General features: G+C 43.7%; 1 protein-coding gene across 6 annotated transcripts in view; it reads left to right on the top strand.

Annotated features, from left to right (window-relative positions):
* Positions 1-20,860, top strand: part of LOC128693328 (uncharacterized) — a 354,225-nt gene that overhangs the window by 180,377 nt on the left and 152,988 nt on the right. For 4 of the 6 annotated variants that reach the window (XM_070089438.1, XM_070089439.1, XM_070089443.1 and 1 more), the window contains one exon: positions 10,327-10,469. The exons of the other annotated variants lie outside the window; for them this stretch is intronic. The gene's annotated coding sequence lies outside the window, so the exon portion shown is untranslated. The remainder of the gene's footprint in view (positions 1-10,326; positions 10,470-20,860) is intronic. 6 annotated transcript variants of the gene reach the window in all.

A 20,860-nucleotide genomic window follows, 5' to 3' on the forward strand; every position in this document is an offset into this window, starting at 1 on the left:
GCATTGGAATCTTGTCCAGTTCTAATGCTATATTTATGTTGTTTTAATCTTAGTTCGAGATTTTTACCAGTTTGACCGTAATAAACTTTATCGCAAATTTTACAAGGAATCTTAAAGACACATCCATCAGCATTTTGGGGGGAATTCTTTATCAAAAGTTTTTTTTACTGTATCAAGATTTTTGAATACAACTTTAATATTAAAAGTCTTAAGAAGAGAAGGCATATCAACCAAGTTTTCATGGTAAGGGAGAACCAACATATTTTTAGTTGAATAAGGCTGGTTGTCCCTTTTTGGATTGTAAAAAGTATTTCTAGCAACTTTAAAAGATTTATCAATTACATTTCTTGGGTATTTTAAATCATTACCTATTTCATAAATTTTGGATATTTCCTCATCTATGAACTCAGGACTACAAATTCGTAAAGCTCTCAAAAAACATTGATGAGAAAACAGACAGTTTGACTCTATCTTGATGCGAAGAATAATAGTGGACATAGGAACAGTTATTTGTAGGTTTTCTGTAAATTTTAAATTTGAATTCATTATTACCCTTAATAATTAAAACATCTAGAAAAGGCAATGAGTTATTTTCTTCAAACTCAACAGTAAAGTTTATAGAATGGGCTAAGCTATTTAATTTTCCAAGGAAATGGTGTATATCTACATTTTTGGGCATAAGGCGCAAAATATCATCAACATATCTTGGAATTTCTCTATTCTGTCACAGTGGTTGTTTTGCATATTCTGAAATCACCTGTTTACTATGATCTTATTGCATATATATATATATATATATATATATATATATATATATATATATATAGATATATATATATATATATATATATATAATTATATATATATTATAAAGCTGGCTGCCTTGGATCAAACGTGTAGCTCATGCTACACGCCAAGGTATTGGTCCAGTGTGGGTAGATTGGTAAAGCACTGCGTACCTTGTCCTAAGGTTCGTAGGTTCGAGTCTCCTTCAGCCAGAGATCAGTGTTAGTGTATATTTCGCATGCTCTCGCGAATTCCTTGCATTGTTCAAATCTCTAGTAAGGCTGATCCATGCAGGGGATGAGATGAAAAGCTGTAAGCCTTCTCCCTGAAAGCTGGCTGCCTTGGATCAAACGTGTAGCTCATGCTACACGCCAAGGTATTGGTCCAGTGTGGGTAGATTGGTAAAGGACTATATTATATATATATATATATATATATATATATATATATATATATATATATATATATATATATATATATATATATATATATATGTCGTGCCGAATATGTAAAACTGGTCAATGAGCAAGCACTCATTTAAAATTAAGTCCTTTCTAAAAATTTCTCTTATACGTTTAAAGATATATTTTTTTCATTAATGTTAATGTAAAAAATTTTTTTTTTGCTCCAAAGGAATTTTAGAAAACTTACCTAACCTTATTATAACAAGAACAATTTATTTTAGCCTAACCCAACTAAATATATTTTAGATTTGTTTACAATAATTTAATACTAAACAAACACAGTGAAATATTTTTTTTTCGTTGGGTTCAGAATGATTTTGGCGAAATTATTGCATACACAAAATTTCGCTTGTCATATAAGGGAAGATGAACGTTGCTATTTAAGCCAAGATGGCAAGTTCTGCCTATTCGGCACGACATACATATATAATACGGTATATAGCGCACACACTATGTACACTATAAAACATACACTATATATCATGCACTGTATATACCACACACTATATATGCACTGTATGTAGCGCACACTGTATATATTCATTGTACTGTACACAATACGTACCACACTATATATAGCACACACAATACATTACATAGCACAACATATATAGCACACACAGCACATAGCACACAATACATAACACACACAATACATAACACACACAATACATAGCACAACATATATAGCACAACTATAGCACAAACAGGGTAACCCTCCAGTGCACAATATTTCCATGATGTCTGTCTCTTTAACTCCATTAGTTGGCAGGTTTTGCTTAAGTATAAATAAATAAAAATGCTGAATTTGCGTAATTTTTATATTTTGAATTACTCATTTGCATTTTTATTCACCTGTTAAAGAGGAATACGCTTTTATTGAAGACGTATATTGGTGAGGCGAATTGATCACAGGCAGCCGGGGCAGCCGCCCCCCTCTTGGTGATATGACTCGGTGATGGGATTGGTTGGCCGCGATTTTCCTCGTGATAATGGTGTGTTATGATTGCCTGAGATACGGCATAATGGGGTTGGTGCTGTGAAGGAAAGCAAAGACGATCTATTTTTTTTTTTAGTTAACTCACGACGAATTTATAATGGATAATCAGTGGCTCGCTGGCAGGGTGCATTTGTTAATGGTGGGTTTGAGAACATTACATGTAGCTGTGAGGCAGTCAGGGCTGTGAGGCAGTCATGGCTGTGAGGCAGTCTCAGCTATGAGGAAGTCCTGTGATTGTATTGCAAGGTGTTGCAACTCGTGTCGTACTTATAAGCACTTCCCTCCTGCAACACAAATGTTACTTCCCTAATATTGGTTTTGGAAGGGACGGTGCAGCACCGCCCTCATGTAAAACTGTGGATCTACTTACCTGTCTGGTGTTAATTCCGGAGGAAGGGTATAGACCTCTGCGTCCCAGTCCTAGATTATCCTAATTGATGATCCAGTTAATCAGGCTGTTGGTGCTAGCAGCACTCAGTTCAACGTAGACACACTAGGTCTCGGCTGGTCAGGAACTGACTCGTTGTAGTTATCGAAGTTCCATTTTGTAAGACTGCCAGACGTCTGTTGGGCGATATAGAGGTACAGTGAGAACTGGATAGGCATCAAGGCCTCAGGACTTGTCAACACCTTTAACATACACTGTGAATCAGTGGCGGCGCCAAGGAAAGGGGGTGTAAGGGGTCTTCAGCTCCCAAATAACGCTGTTTCAAAACAAGCCTCCTAGCTCCCTTTCCTACCAGTTAGGTTAGTTAAGGTTTGTCTGGAAACAGGACAAGTGTGTCCTGATGCGGGTCTTCATCATATGATGATCCACAGCTGGAGCTTTTGGTCATCTGACCGAGGCCTAATAGCCACCCTTAACCCCCGCCCCCACCCGTTCCCGCCCAGCATAGAAATTCTAGCGCCGCCCCTTCTGTGAATACAACCTAACTGACAACAGTGAGCGGTTAGAGTGCTCCGTAAATATCACTGCTACTACTATTGACAACAGTTAGTCTTATCTGCTGCCACTTCCCGCACTCCTAAACTTGTAGATGAATGGTTCAAAGAACCGACACGTTGTTAAATTAGACACGTGTGCAACTCTTGGGTATCTTTATTGAGGAAACGTTTCGCCACACAGTGGCTTCATCAGTCCATACAAAGGATAAACTTGAAGAACATGAGGAGAATGAGGTAATCAGTCCCTCAACCTTGAGTCGATGTGGTCAGTCCATCAATCTTGAATAGAATACGGCATATGAGCGGAGAAGCAGCTTATAAACCGTATGGCAGGAGAGGTGCAGCAGTCGTAGGTGGTGTCACATTTGTCCAATGTGGAAGTAGGTCGTGCCCAAGGGTTAGGCAAGCGAAGAATTCCCAAGTATTAAGATCCCAAGAAGTTGCAGTGTCTGACAGGATTGTTTATCCTTTGTATGGACTGATGAAGCCACTGTGTAGCGAAACGTTTTCTCAATAAAGATACCCAAGAGTTGCACATGTGTCTAATTTAACAACGTGTCGGTTCTTTGAACCATTCATCTACAATCCTGTGAGACACTGCAACTTCTTGGGATCTTAATACTTGGGAATTCTTCGCTTGCCTAACCCTTGGGCACGACCTACTTCCACATTGGACAAATGTGACACCACCTACGACTGCTGCACCTCTCCTGCCATACGGTTTATAAGCTCCTCTGCTCATATGCCGTATTCTATTCAAGATTGATGGACTGACCACATCGACTCAAGGTTGAGGGACTGATTACCTCATTCTCCTCCTGTTCTTCAAGTTTATCCTTTGTATGGACTGATGAAGCCACTGTGTGGCGAAACGTTTCCTCAATAAAGATACCCAAAAGTTGCACATGTGTCTAATTTAACAACACACTCCTAAACTTAAGGGTTAATTTATACGTAGTCAGTATTAAATCTGTGATTAATAAGACGCATGGGCATAACCTAAAAATTACCTCTTCACTTCTACTGTGTATTTCAGTCACATCTGTATTCAGCCGAAAACCCTGGTGTGCAGGTGAAACATTTCCACAATACACACGTAAGAGCTGCACCTGTCGTACTCATCAACTTGTTGGTATTTTATGCCGTTAATAGTATAATAGGCAGCCTATATAAAGGAAGCAGGGTGCAGCTGTATGTGGGCCACAGCTATCATTTGATGATGGGGTGACGTTGAAGTCACAGCTAATGTAAACATCAGAATATAGAACTAGAACGATTATATTAATGTTACATAATATACCGTCAAGTAGATAAATAAAGCTCGTGTACAACACTTGGGTATCTTTATTTTGAAGACGTTTTGCCATCCACTGGCCTTTTTTAATTTAATTGCAGAGCATATAAACTGGAGACGGTAAAAAATGAGGTAATCAGTTCTTTAGCATTGATAGTGTTCATTCTGGAGGTAGATGATGAAGCAATCAGTCCCTCAGTTTTGACAGGTGTTCATTCTTGTAGCCTTGGATCCTCAGTCTAAAGCAAAGACAGAAGAATATGCGTTTATACACTGCAGCCTGAAGAGAGGCGCAGCAGTTGACAGCGTCTTCAGAGGCACGCAAGTTCGCGCGTCTTCTAATAACATAGTAGAAAGGCGTAAGGAGAGGAGGAGTTTGAGGTAATCAGTCTCTCGGCCTGGAGTCGATGCGTTCAGTCCATCAATCTTGTAGAATGTACAGCATAGGGCCGTAGACGTGGCTTACATACTGTAGTGAGGTGAGGCGAAGCAGGAGAATTCTTCAACACTTGTCCAACCTTTACACGAAGACCTACTTCGACTAGTGGATGATACCACTTTGACCCCACCTCCTCCTGCTTCGCCTCACCTCACTACAGTATATAAGCCACGTCTAGGGCCCTATGCTGTACATTCTACAAGATTGATGGACTGAACACATCGACTCCAGGCTGAGGGACTGATTACTTCTAATAGCATGTTCATTTTTCCACTATAATCTACCTTGTGAATAATTACTATCGCATTTGCTTTGTTTGTTTCGTAAGGTGAAGTTTAGGATCTTTCCTTAACTCATGGTATAACTTAAGAAATCTTTGAGAACAGTTGTGTTGCAACACAGTTGATTTGTTAAGTTATACCATGAATTAAGGAAAGATCCTAGACTTCACCTTACGAAACAAAGCCAATGAGATAGTAATTATGGACAAGGTAGATTATAGTGGAAAAATGAACATGTTATCAGAAGACGGGGGAACTTACGTGACCCTTCAGCTGCTAACCTCTAGCCCAACACTTGGTCATCACCTACGAGTACTTCCACCAGGGGATCCCGCCCACCTGTGACCATGCTTTCAAGAGCTGCACCTCTCTTCTGGCACCGGTATGTAAGTGTCTGTGCTCCTGTCTGTGCTTGAGGTTGATCCAGGCTACGAGACTGAACAAATGTCAAGGGTGAGGGACTGATTGCCTCATCTTCTACTGTCTCCAGTATGAACCCCTGAGGTCAGTCTGGTCACCCCAGAGGTAGTTGTAACCAACACTGTGGTCGCCCCTGAGGTAATTGTATCCAACACCGTGGCCGCCCCTGAGGTAGTTGTATTCAACACTGTGGTTGCCCCTGAGGTAGTTATATCCAACACTGATCGCCCCTAAGGTAGCTGTATCACGCGCTGTGGTCGCCCCTGATGTAGTTGTATCCAACACTGTGGTCGCCCCTGAGGTAGTTGTATCCAACACTGTGCTCGCCCCAGAGGTAGTTGTATCCAACACTGGACGGCCCTGAGGTAGTTGTATCCAACACTATGGTCACCCCAGAGGTTGTATCCAACACTGTGGTCACCCCTGAGGTAGTTGTATCCAACACTATGGTCGCCCCTGAGGTAGTTGTATCCAACACTGGTCACCCCTGAGGTAGTTGTATCCAACACTATGGTCACCCCAGAGGTTGTATCCAACACTGTGGTCACCCCTGAGGTAGTTGTATCCAACACTATGGTCACCCCTGAGGTAGTTGTATCCAACACTGTGGTCACCCCTGAGGTAGTTGTATCCAACACTGTGGTCACCCCTGAGGTAGTTGTATCCAACACTGTGGTCACCCCTGAGATAGTTGTATCCAACACTGTGGTCACCCGTGAGGTAGTTGTATCCAACACTGAGGTCACCCCTGAGGTAGTTGTATCCAACACTGTGGTCACCCCTAAGGTAGTTGTATCCAACACTGTGGTCACCCCTGAGGTAGTTGTATCCAACGCTGTGGTCACCCCTGAGGTAGTTGTATCCAACACTTTGGTCACCCCTGAGATAGTTGTATCCAACACTGTGGTCACCCCTGAGATAGTTGTATCCAACACTGTGGTCACCCCTGAGATAGTTGTATCCAACACTGTGGTCACCCCTGAGGTTGTTGTATCCAACACTGTGGTCACCCCTGAGATAGTTGTATCCAACACTGTGGTCACCCCCTGAGGTTGTTGTATCCAACACTGTGGTCACCCCTGAGGTTGTTGTATCCAACACTGTGGTCACCCCTGAGGTAGTTGTATCCAACACTGTGGTCACCCCTGAGATAGTTGTATCCAACACTGTGGTCACCCCTGAGATAGTTATATCCAACACTGTGGTCACCCCTGAGATAGTTGTATCCAACACTGTGGTCACCCCTGAGGTAGTTGTATCCAACACTGTGGTCACCCCTGAGGTAGTTGTATCCAACACTGTGGTCACCCCTGAGGTAGTTGTATCCAACACTGTGGTCACCCCTGAGATAGTTATATCCAACACTGTGGTCACCCCTGAGGTAGTTGTATCCAACACTGTGGTCACCCCTGAGGTTGTTGTATCCAACACTGTGGTCACCCCTGAGGTAGTTGTATCCAACACTGTGGTCACCCCTGAGGTTGTTGTATCCAACACTGTGGTCACCCCTGAGGTTGTTGTATCCAACACTGTGGTCACCCCTGAGGTTGTTGTATCCAACACTGTGGTCACCCCTGAGGTTGTTGTATCCAACACTGTGGTCACCCCTGAGGTTGTTGTATCCAACACTGTGGTCACCCCTGAGGTTGTTGTATCCAACACTGTGGTCACCCCTGAGGTTGTTGTATCCAACACTGTGGTCACCCCTGAGGTTGTTGTATCCAACACTGTGGTCACCCCTGAGGTTGTTGTATCCAACACTGTGGTCACCCCTGAGGTTGTTGTATCCAACACTGTGGTCACCCCTGAGGTTGTTGTATCCAACACTGTGGTCACCCCTGAGGTTGTTGTATCCAACACTATGGTCACCCCTGAGGTTGTTGTATCCAACACTGTGGTCACCCCTGAGGTTGTTGTATCCAACACTGTGGTCACCCCTGAGGTTGTTGTATCCACTGTGGTCACCCCTGAGGTAGTTGTATCCAACACTGTGGTCACCCCTGAGGTTGTTGTATCCAACACTGTGGTCACCCCTGAGGTTGTTGTATCCAACACTGTGGTCACCCCTGAGGTTGTTGTATCCAACACTGTGGTCACCCCTGAGGTTGTTGTATCCAACACTGTGGTCACCCATGAGGTAGTTGTATCCAACACTGTGGTCACCCCTGAGGTAGTTGTATCCAACACTGTGGTCACCCCTGAGATAGTTGTATCCAACACTGTGGTCACCCCCTGAGGTTGTTGTATCCAACACTGTGGTCACCCCTGAGGTTGTTGTATCCAACACTGTGGTCACCCCTGAGGTAGTTGTATCCAACACTGTGGTCACCCCTGAGGTAGTTGTATCCAACACTGTGGTCACCCCTGAGGTAGTTGTATCCAACACTGTGGTTGAAACTCGTCTTCGTAAAAATAATTGTAACACAAGAGAGCGTGAGTTTAATAAAGGCTGTTAAGTAATTTCGTTAATCATAGTGCTTGAGTGTGTTAAGTTGCATGCAGGTATTGTGCTGTAATGACGGCACAGTGATGTAACTTTAATGGTCTCCTGTATCGCACTGAGGAACTGAACACTTTAAAATTGCCTCCACTGTTTCCATTGTCTTCATTGAAAAAAGTCGTCTTTATATTCGAATAAAAAAAAAAAGCCTGCCGCACTGGCGAAATGTTTAGGTACTACGGATGCCCAGTTGTTGCACGTGTCTTTTTTGGGGTGAGGTTTTTTTTGTTTATTTATAGCAAAATAGTGTACATCAGCAATGTGCTGCTGCCTCTCTCTGATAGGTTGTGGGAACACAAGCTGGCTCATATTACATCACACAGGGTGGAAACTATAGGTGTGTATCTAACCTTGTTTGTGAGTTGCGTTGCAGCTCGTGGCCCCGCATCTTGAGCTCGTAGTTGTAAGTTCCAACTTTTGGCCTTTCCTCTCAGTAGTCGTAAACTCCATCTCTTGGCCCTCCATCTCACTAGTAGTAAACTCCAGCTCTTGGACCTGCATCTCACTAGTAGTAAACTCCAGCTCTTGGTCCTGCATCTCACTAGTAGTAAACTCCAGCTCTTGGTCCTGCATCTCACTAGTAGTAAACTCCAGCTCTTGGTCCTGCATCTCACTAGTAGTAAACTCCAGCTCTTGGTCCTGCATCTCATTAGTAAACTTAAGCTCTTGGTCCATCATCTCACTAGTAGTAAACTCCAGCTCTTGGACCTGCATCTCACTAGTAGTAAACTCCAGCTCTTGGACCTGCATCTCACTAGTAGTAAACTCCAGCTCTTGGTCCTGCATCTCACTAGTAAACTTAAGCTCTTGGTCCAGCATCTCACTAGTAGTAAACTCCAGCTCTTGGTCCTGCATCTCACTAGTAAACTTAAGCTCTTGGTCCAGCATCTCACTAGTAGTAAACTCCAGCTCTTGGTCCTGCATTTCACTAGTAGTAAACTCCAGCTCTTGGTCCTGCATCCCACTAGTAGTAAACTCCAGCTCTTGGTCCTGCATCTCACTAGTAGTAAACTCCAGCTCTTGGTCCTGCATCTCACTAGTAGTAAACTTAAGCTCTTGGTCCTGCATCTCACTAGTAAACTCCAACTCTTGGTCCTGCATCTCACTAGTAGTAAACTCCAGCTCTTGGCCCTGTATCTCACTAGTAAACTCTAGCTCTTGGTCCTGCATCTCACTAGTAGTAAACTCCAGCTCTTGGCCCTGCATCTCACTAGTAGTAAACTCTAGCTCTTGGCCCTGCCTCTAAAGAGCGGGCCGCGGGGACCGATGATCCCGGGAATAAAGTATAAATAAATTAATTTATCTTGTCCTGAGTCAGTGTTTTCGTCATCTTTACTATTCAAAAACTAAATGAAAAAAGGTTGTGTGACTTGTGTGTGCAGCTTCAATTATTGTACCTTCGCCCTAATCTCTCCCCTCATGCTGAACAATTGCCCTAGCACTCGCCAAGTCGTAATGACGCGAGTATAAACAACTCGCTGAATGACATGGGGCTCAAACCCACCATGGTAAGCCAATCATAACACTGGCTTGCTAGTTTTAGGGCTGATTTGGCATGGCTTTAAACTCTCCTTCATTCAGTGAGTAATCTATAGTCCAGTGATCATGCCACTCCAGAAAGATGAGGTGAAGTTTGTTCTCTCTTACCTATTGTTCCTGACTTTAGTACCAGCCTGGTGACGAATCTGTCTTCTAAGATACTACGATTTTGCTAGGTGAGGATCAACATAGGAGCTCCGTACTAAAGTAGCGTTCTTACATACCTGCAGTAGTGCTATAAGGAATTTTGATTGTCGTCTAACACCGTTAGTTCAGTCTGCCGTACACTGCTGACGTTATTCTGTGTGCGCTCTGTGGGAGACAGGTTCTGAGATTACTCTAGTCATTCTGGTTTTCTAAAGAGAGCTGTTCGTCCAAGTGGTACATTCCAGCCTCCTGGTCCTCGGCCTCTCATCAGCGGTGGGGTTTAAAAAGGTTAGTGCTCGTGGTTTAGGGCCTTGAAGAGCTCGCTCACTTCCTGAGTACTTGCTTGACGAAGACCTCAGCTATTTGCACGTTTCTTAAAGAAATAAGGAAGATTTTTTAATTTTTCGTTTTTTTTTTTTTTTTTTTCTTGAGATATTTTTCTATTCCCCGTCTTTAGGGAAATTAAAAAAATTAATCTTTGGTTATCTCACAATATTCCTTCTAATTACAGTGTTTTGGTGGGTGCAGCGCCATGTGAAGGATGTTGAATCATATGGTAGAAGTTCTGCCTGAGGTGGATCTCAGATCCAGGAGTAACAACTGTACGACTCCCTCTGTTGGCTGTTCACTCTCGCCAATTATTACTATAATAACGTAAGTTTTCACCGTTTAAACTAATTGTTACACTAGGATTTGCTTCTTTTGACTGAAGTAACTTTGGTGATTGCGATGTAAATGTTTAGAAAACCGTCGTCAAGTTGAAGAATGAGAGACTTGTGCAATACTAAGGAATCTTTATTACGAGAACTTTTCACCAGCCAGTGATTTCTTCAGTCCAGTACAGAAGAAGCCACTGGCTGGCGAAACGTTTCCGTAGTAAAGATTCCTAAATATTGCACAAGTGTCTCTCTCATTCTTCAACGTTGGTGATTGTACACTAAGCAGGATTGAAGGAAAGTATTGAAAGTCAGTTGTGGCGGCCGCGGTGGTGATGTGGGCTCCTAGTCATGAATGTCTGCTCTCATGCCTATAATACTGAAGGATAGTCCTGCACAATCCTTTTACTTTAAGAGGCGCGTGAGTTTCCGTGTATCCTAATATCATGTATATTTTTCCCCCATAATCTACCTTGTCCATAATTACTATCGTATTTGCTTTGTCTGTTTCGTAAGGTGAAGTCTAGAATCTTTCCTTAATTCATGGTATAACTTAACAAATCTTTGAGGACAATTGTGTTGTCCTCCAAGGACAACACCGTTGTGTTGCAGAGGTCTGAGCTTAGACCTCTGCAACACAATTGTCTTCAAAGATTTGTTAAGTTATATAATGAATTAATGAAAGATCCTGGACTTCACCTTACGAAAGTAGACAAAGAAAGTGCGATAGTAATTATGGTCAAGGTAGATTATAGTGGAAAATAACATGTTGGAAGAGAGGGGGACTGACGTGCCCCTTAATTCTCTTCTCCCCATATTTTTATTTTTTTATTTTTTTCCTGTGTTTCGAGGTACGGACCCGTTGTGCTTCATTTGTGGCTGGATCACGAGTTGGTCTGTGGTTGGTGCCCCGGGGGAAGGGGATGTTAACTTGTGATATACATATTAACACTCTTTGTAACGTCGATTGTGATGTGTCTTGTGTGCATATCATACTGCCTGGATGTGGTTACATGAGGTATGCTGAGTCTGTTCATATTAAGGCATGCACTGGTATGCCTCGGTAAGAGGGTCTAATCCCAAATCTGCACAGTCATAGCATACTGGAGAAAAATGAGATGAAATGTAAAATAAACCCAGTGAAAAGCAGGGGCGCCGTGGGTACAATAAGGAAATGTTGTATCAACATCCGTTGTGGCAAACTATTTAGTATCTTGCCAGAAGTCCCAGCAGTGTTTCTGATATAAAGTGTAGAAGTCTTAAAGACGAAACAGGACAAGTATCTCCAGATGCCAGATCAACCAGGCTGTGATGGATATGTAGACCAGTGGTCTACCAGCAGCAGCAGCCTGATTAACCAGACAAGCACCAGACAAGCCTGGACCAGGGCCGGACTCTGGAAAAAGAAAAATGTTCGAATCTCAAAAGTATATCAGTGGTAAATGGGGAGCTGGTGTAAGCTGTGTGGCGGAGGGCTGGTGTAAGCTGTGTGGCGGAGGGCTGGTGCCAGCTGTGTGGCGGAGGGATGGTGCCAACTGTATGGCGGAGGGCAGGTGCCAGCTGTGTGGTATAGGGCTGGTGCCAGCTGCGTGGCGGAGGGCTGGTGCCAGCTGTGTAGTAGAGGGTTGGTGCCAGCTGTGTGGTAGAGGGCTGGTGCGAGCTGTATGGCGGAGGGCTGGTGCCAACTGTATGGCGGAGGGCTGGTCGCAGCTGTGTGGTAGAGGGCTGGTGCCAGCTGTGTGGCGGAGGGCTGGTGCCAGCTGTGTGGTAGAGGGCTGGTGCCAGCTGTGTGGTAGAGGGCTGGTGCGAGCTGTGTGGCGGAGGGCTGGTGCCAACTGTATGGCGGAGGGCTGGTGCCAACTGTGTGGTAGAGGGCTGGTGCCAGCTGTGTGGTAGAGGGCTGGTGCGAGCTGTGTGGTAGAGGGCTGGTGCCAGCTGTGTGGCGGAGGGCTGGTGCCAACTGTGTGGTAGAGGGCTGGTACCAGCTGTTTGGCGGAGGGCTGGTGCCAGCTGTATATCGGAGAGTTGGTGCCAGCTGTGTGGTAGAGGGCTGGTGGCAGCTGTGTGGTAGAGGACTGGTGCCAGCTGTGTGGTAGAGAGCTTGTGCCAGCTGTGTGGTAGAGGGCTTGTGCCAGCTGTGTGGTAGAGGGCTGGTGCCAGCTGTGTGGTAGAGGGCTGGTGCCAGCTGTATGGTAGAGGGCTGGTGACAGCTGTGTGGTAGAGGGCTGGTGCCAGCTGTGTGGTAGAGGGCTGGTACCAGCTGTGTGGTAGAGGGCTGGGCCAGCTGTGTGGTAGAGGGCTGGTGCTTGTATGTGGGACACTGGTGTCACAACCCTTCCTTAACCTTACAAACCTCAACTGGTAGGGACGCCGTCAGATGAATTAAGAAGGTGAATATTGTTTTCGTGAATACCAATCGTCTTCATCTTGGGCCGTTCAGACATACCTCTATCTAGGTCGTAGAAAACCATGATGACTTGTTCCAGATTATTAATCCAAGTGGTTTAATAGCCCAGAGTAACCCAAGAAACCCAGACAGTGTGCCTTATTTCGGTTGGGGTCTTTGCATAGCTCCTCCCGAGGATGTGACCCAAAACAATCTACTAACTCTTAGGTATCTACTGATAGGTGAACAGGAATAGCAGGTGCTAGTGCCCAGACGTTTCGCCCTGGTCAGACGGTACAAAATAATTCCGGTGAAAAGCAATGGAGCCTCAAGTACACTAAGAAAAAACTCTAAGTGTAAAGGGCCAGTAGTTTTCAACATCATCATGCGCAAAGGAAATTACTAACAGATCTCTGGTCTTCAAGAAGAAACTTTCAAAATTCCTCAAATCAGTTCCTGATCAGCCAGGCTGTGGTGCATACGTTGATTTGCGTGTGGCCAGCAGTAAGAGCCTCTTCGATGAGGCCAGCATCCGGAATGCCTGATCTGGGAACGAGATGCAGGGACTATGGCCCCGAAACCGACTTCAGGTACCTTACTGTCAAGCTACAGGTTTGCTGGCTGCACACAGTCTAACATACGACCCACAGCCCGGTTGGTCAGACACTGATTTAAGGAAATTGTCCAGTTCCCTCTTGAAGATTCTTCAGCCAGAGGTTTGTTGGTAATTTAATTTCTCTTATGCTCGGAGGGAGTGCGTTGAAGAGTCGGGGGACTCTTGACACTGAACTAGTTCTCTCGTAGTGTAGTCATCGTGTCCCTTCTTTTTAGTTAGGGGGTGCTTTGCACATTCTGCCAAGTCTTGCTTTCACATGGAGTGATTTCGGTGTGCAGGTTTGAAACCGGTCCCTCCAGGACTTTCCAGGAGTATACTATGATATATCTTTCTCGCCTACGTTTCACGGAATACAGTTGAAGGAATTTTAGGTGATTCCAGTGAGTGTATACAGTATTCATTTACTAGCTCACCAATGTTCCCTGCTTTGAAGGGAGCTGTTAGTAAACTGCGGTATTTCAGCCTGGAGATGGAAGATAAACCTTACAGACTTCAATTTGAAGCGTTTGAAGTAGTGTTTATTCCTGTTCCTTTACAATTTAGGAGGCCTGGTCTGAGCCCGGCCGCAGGCGTGATGACGTCTGAAAACCTTAACCTGTGTAACAGATAAAATAATCAAATAGGAGAGGAGTAAGGGTGGCTGGGTGAACTCAGGTGATATACTCGAGTGATCTAAGTGATGCGAGACTAAATTCTAGCAAGTACAGTACAAGGGCGGTCTGCTATCCCATGTACTGTTTGTCAGTGTGTAACTAGCTGGCAGATGATTACTGGGGCTAGCTTAAACCCGATAGAAATTGCCGGATTCCTCCTCACCTGCCTTTGTATGCGTGACGTAAGGATGCATGTTGTAATATTATGTATGGGTGTTATTGTATGGGTGCCATTGTATGGGCGTCATTGTAGGGTGTCGTAGCTTTAATATGTCATGGTGGTTAATAATTTTTCTTATCTAGACCTTGCTGCAAATGATGACCTTTGTGTTTGGATGGGTTGGGTAAGATATACGTATTTTGAGTGCGAAAATGCGCATTGTTCTCGGAGTTCAATATTTTTTTGTAGTACTTGGCTGAAATAGTGTGATGTGAGTGTTGACATTGGTGGCTTCAGCGGCCCGGCTCTGAAGGCTTTCCCATGTTACTCATTGTATGTAGATTGTTTGTAGTCCTAGCGATCCGGTCCCGGACTAGGCTTTCTGCTTGATAGCTTGCTCAAATAAACTGTTATTGCTGGCCGCACGCATTCCAGCATAGGCTGAGCTGAACAGGAATTAACTTGAGAAATTTATCAGATTTCCCCTTGAAAATAGGAAGGAGTGTGTTGGTAATTCTCCTTATGACTGAAGTCTTGGCCACTTTACACTTATTGAGTTCTCTTGGTGCACTCATTGCACACTTTCTTCTTAGTGTTATTTTGCATCGTCTTCCGAGACCCTTATTTTCATAGGGAATGATGCTGGTGTATAGAGTTGGGAACAATCCCAGCAGAATTTTCCAGGTGTAAATTATGATACGTCTTTCTCGCCTACGTTGCAGGTTAACTTTCAAGTGAATTCACAGTAATTTATGTGCGTGACTGAATTTATACGAGAAGTGAAGGTTCTCTGAGTCATCTCCAGATCTGCGATTTCTTTTGCCTTGAAAGTGGATGTTATTTTACATCAGTATTCTAGTGTAGAGGACTACTGATTTAAAGTATCATCATTGGCGTTGCGTTTCTTGTTTTAAAGTTTCTAATTATGCAGTCTACCCACCCCTTAAGTCGTTTCGACGGTAATAGTAACACTAATCTATGGATGTAAGATCTTCTGACATTGTCATTCCTGTCGAGTGGTCTGAGTTTTTATTTCATTTGTTCATAGTGAAGAAATGGAAATTTGTCCTGGAAGACCACTGTATTAATTCTAATATTGTCTGCCAACGATAATAAAGCAAATAAAGAGATGAATTAATGTAATTCACAACAGGCGAGAATAACTTGAAATCTTTTTGGAACATTTATTGAACTGCATATCAAAATTCTGGTGACAAATCACTCTCGCCAGATTAATTGCTGCCACATAACCTAACAATGTACTTGCCATAAGTCGTTGAAAAATGCAATAAAACAGCAAACGTGAGAAAACTGTTTAAAACTATATAAAAAAGTCAGGAAGATATCTATGTATTCCACACGAATTGTTTGTGAATCAGCTACAACATATTCTGTGCTCAGTGACTTGTTACTGTTTGTTCATTGTTATGACGTGTTCCTGAATCCTGGTGGTGATTGCTTTATCACAGTAGCGTTACGTATGCACCTCAGTAAATGTCGTAAGAAGACTTAGTCTCTCTCATCTGGTATGGTTGATACTTTATAATTTATATCTATTGGATGTGAGAATGAAGACCGTACAGATGGTTCTAACTAAATAATTAACATGTTGGTTGCAGAAAAATTAAGGTGGTAATAATTATCAGGTGTGAGTTAAGGATATTAGAGTATTTGCAAACGTACATTTGCCTCGAAGACTGAAATCAATAAAAGCATATTTTGTCACTCTGTCAAAAGTCTAGAAATAGCATTGACTGCAAAAAGAGATGTACTCAAGATAAAATTAATTTAAAATTTTATTTCTGGTTGCTCGTAAATCTATATATAAGACATGTGCAACAGTTAGGTATCTTTATTCTGAAAAGTTTCGTCTATGCAGAAGGCTTCTTCAGTTTAACACAGAGGACACTGACTACTTTGTATTCGACTGCACACGTGCCTTCTTTTATACATGCCGGTATTGCATACCATTATTATATTCGTAAATCTATCTTCGAATTTGATCTAGAGACTACAAAGTACAGATTGTTTTTTATATATGTGATATCCCCTTGGAAATTCAAATCGATTTCTCTACCTTGATTACCAGCCGAGAGGACAGTCGGTCAGACATAATACGAATAAAAGTTAGGTTAAATAAAATCAGATATTCTTCACAGGTCTTCAGCAATAGTTCCATGGTCATTTTGGTGGGTGAAAGCAACTGTGTGTGTGTCCTGCATACAGGAATACGTGTCCGCAGGACACTGTGTGTCCTTCATACCGGAATACATGTACACAGTGAGTGGGTGAGGATGGGTGTGTGCTGGACCTCCCTTGTATGGACCAGTAGACCTACTGCAGTGACGACCCTTTATTATGTTCTATTGTGTGTTGTCATTGTAATAACCAACCTTCATCCTCCTGCTCTTCATCCTCCGCCCTCCTGCTGCTGCTGCTGCTTTTCTCCTACTGCTGCCGCTTTTGTTGCTGCTGCTTTTGCTCCTATTGCTGCTGCTCCTACTGCTGCTGCTTTTGCTTCTACTGCTGTTGCTGCTGATCCTCATCCTCAGATGTGAGTGTTCCCACACCATGTACCTCACAGAATAGTATAGCCACACACTGAGTGTTCCCACACCATGTACCTCACAGAATTGTGTAGCAGCACACTGTGAGTGTTCCCACACCATGTACCCCAATGGAAATAAGTCACTCTGTCTGACTTTTTTGGGTTATCCTAGGTTCTCTACACATATGCTGCTATGTATGATGATTCTATGTAACTGTATTTGTGTATACCTGAATAAACTTACTTACCTCACAGAATAGTGCAGCCACACACTGAGTGTTCCCACACCATGTACCTCACAGAATAGTATAGCCACACACTGTGAGTGTTCCCACACCATGTACCTCACAGAATAGTGTAATCTCTCACTACGGATGTAACCAATTGTGTTTATGAAAGTCATTTGGCATCACTGTTTGTGCTCTCTGCTGACACAGGCGTTTCTCGTGAAAAATACTGACACTGCAGGTCGGCAAGCCGTCATTACTACTTTCTACAGGTCGGTCGGTAAGCCACCACTGTTATCTACAAGTCGGTAAGCCACCACCAGTACTTTCTGCAGGTCGGTAACCCGCCACCTATTGCCTTCTACATGTCTGTAAGTCACCATTACTACCTTCTACAGGCCGCTAAGCCACCACTACCTTCTGCAGGCCGCTAAGCCACCACTACCTTCTACAGGCCGCTAAGCCACCACTGCCTTCTACAGGTCGGCAAGCCACCACTGCCTTCTACAGGCCTGTAAGCCACCACTACCTTTTACAGGTCGGCAAGCCACCACTACCTTCTACAGGTCGGCAAGCCACCACTGCCTTCTACAGGCCTGTAAGCCATCACTACCTTTTACAGGTCGGCAAGCCACCACTACCTTCTACAGGTCGGCAAGCCACCACTACCTTCTACAGGTCGGCAAGCCACCACTGCCTTCTACAGGCCTGTAAGCCACCACTACCTTTTACAGGTCGGCAAGCCACCACTACCTTCTACAGGTCGGCAAGCCACCACTACCTTCTACAGGTCGGCAAGCCACCACTACCTTGTACAGGCCGGTAAGCCACCACTACCTTGTACAGGCCGGTAAGCCACCACTACCTTGTACAGGCCGGTAAGCCACCACTGCCTTCTACAGGTCGGCAAGCCATCACTGCCTTCTACAAGGCTAGCCACCACTACAACCCTCTACAGGTTGGCAAACTACCACATCCCTCTACAGGCCGGTAAGCCACCAACATAACCCTCTACAGGTTGGCAGGCCACCACTACAAACTTATACAGGATGGCAAGCCACCATTTCTAACCTCTACCCACCAACAAGCCACCGCCAGCACTACCACCACCACCACAATCTACACACCAACACTGATGGGAAGGTATGGCAGTAACTGGAGGAACTAGCAAACAAATATGAAATCACTAGGTAGGGTTGGTAGTGACTGGAGGAACTAGCAGACAAGTAGCTTTAAAGATTTATGCAGTGCGCAACAGACCTTTTTTTAGACAAAGCTTCGTTCAAGATTGAGCTTTCATCAAGACTAGAAAACAGATATTAATTTTTTGTAGACGTGATGAACTTCAGTCATGAGCTTAGCGCATAAATTAAAGGCTTACTCTGTATTGAAGGTCTGTGTACCTGAGAGTGGGGTAATTAATTACTACAAGGTGAGAGAGACTTAGTCGTCGGAGTAAAGAAAAGGCATGTCAAGGAAAAGGACATGGCCTGGAGTTTTATGACTCATGCCATGGGTTCTAGCCCCACCCGTACCGTGGTTTAAAAGGATATATGAATATATGAAATCTTGATTGTGTCTATGTTTTCCCACTACAGGAGTTTCATCCACTCGTAATGGCTTGATCAAGCTACTGGAGAATGACATATATTTTCTCGCAAGTCTACGAATATTTTTAGGAGAGAGAGGTGGTGCCTATACAATGGCATGACAAGTTACCTCAGTCTGGTGTACGAACAAGTCGCTTTAGGGCAAGGGTAGTTAGTTTCCACAGGCCTTGTGATATGTTGAAGTTTGTTTATGTATATTACTGGTAATCAGTACCGAGAAGATAATGGATTAGATACCCAGTTGGTGCACATGTGTCTTAAGTTTGTTTATGATGTTGTTATAGTAGATTTTGAGTTAAGGAGAAGCTTAGGGTGGCTAAGCTTGAGATATGGCGATTGATGGAGGAAAAGAGGATTCGTAGTAATCCTAATGTTGTGAATCCTCAAGTCGAGGAAGGAACCTCGACAGTTGCCGGACATCGTGGAACGAAGCTAAGGATCAAGAGGATGGCTGGAGAGATAGAAACGACGAAGAACCAGGAGGCTACTGTGGAAACTTCGAACCCATTCCCCGTGCTACCCGACGAATTTGAGGCCATTACTGGGAACGTCACGACGAAGAACAACCAAGAAGGTAAGAACATTGTGCTTGTTGGGGACAGTCAGATTAGGTACATGGATAGGGCCTTCTGCTTAAAGGATAGGAGTAGGAGACAGAGGGTTTGCTTTCCTGGGGGCTGGAATGGAGGATATCGTTAGCTGGCGTGACAGCTTCGTGAACGGTAATGGGATCAGCCCTATTATTTGCCTCAGTGCTGGAGGCGATGATGTAGGCAAGCGTAGAAATGAGGATTTAGTTAAAAGGTATAGGACAGCAATAGACATAATTAGGAATAGGGGGGGGGCACCCTGTTATATGTGGCATTTTGCCAAGAAGGGGTGTTGAAAATGAATGGTTGTCCAGAGCAATTGGTATTAATTATTAGCTGGACAAGCACTGAAAATAATGAAATACTATTCATTGACAACTGGGACCACTTCCATGGTAGAAATGACATGTGTGCCAGGGATGGGGTTCACTTATCCAGGGTAGGTGTGGGTTTTCTCGTTAGTTCAATTGAGGGTGTTCGGACTTTTTAAACTAGGATTAGTTAGAGGTATGGGTTTAGAAATGGAAAACAATGAGTGTGGAAATATTGACTTAGGCTTTGATATTACGAATCTTAATAATAACAGTCTTCGAGTAACACTGGGTAATGATAACAGAAATTATGTAAAAGCAAAGGTGAACAGGAAAAAAGGTGAAGAAAAAACATATTAATGTATTTTATGCTAATAGTCGAAGTGCCAGAAATAAAATTAATGAATTACGTTTGATAGCCTGTGCTGGGAACTTTGAAATCATTACTGAAACATGGTATAATTTAAAGAGTCGAGATATGATTGCTGGGTGTCATATTCAAGGGTTTAAGTTGTTCCATGTAGATATACCACAGCGAAAATAGGAAATAAAATCTGATCTCTTTGGAGGGTATTCCGGGGATCAACGCCCTAGCGGCCCGGTCCACAACCAGACTTCCCGGTGGATCAGTGTGTGATCAACCAGGCTCGGATTATATTTCCTATTGTCACTGTTTTTTTTTCCATTACGGAGTACATGCTTATATTAAAGATAAAATGATAGCGTGTGTATATTACCTGCGTTAAGTATGCCTCTAGGGAATTAAATGGCTCTACTGCAGTAGAGCCATTTAATTACTGCAGAGTTTAGTTAACGTTGATTTTATTCAGTGGATGAGCCGTATAAGCTGGATTATATTTTATTAAATGCATCACTTCTGGCGTTGGAGTATACAAGGTTCTTGTACATGCTCCCTACCTACATATTTGTAGTTACATGGGCCCGTGCCTAGCTCCTGGTCCCGCCTCTCAGCTGGCCTTGACTAGGCTCACTCCTAACCTGTTTGTAAAGATGTGTATGGAGTCTGTTTCCGCCAACCTGTTGTGTGCTGTGCAGTGCTGTGCCTCGGAACCGTGGCCGTACACATGACCGACGAATAGTTGGCCGAAGACAGTCGAACGAACATTGCGCCTACAGCCATTTTGCCGAACGGACAATAGACCGAACGGATAATCAGGTTGGGTTTGTTATTTTATGGCCTTTTTAATTTTGCTTGTTTTTTTTTTTAATGTTTGGACGTATGGTCAATTCGGCCATAAGTCCATTCAGTGAAATGTCCGTCGGTGAA

This window comes from Cherax quadricarinatus, chromosome 28 (genome assembly GCF_038502225.1).
Source record: "Cherax quadricarinatus isolate ZL_2023a chromosome 28, ASM3850222v1, whole genome shotgun sequence".
NCBI classification, from domain to species: domain Eukaryota; kingdom Metazoa; phylum Arthropoda; class Malacostraca; order Decapoda; family Parastacidae; genus Cherax; species Cherax quadricarinatus.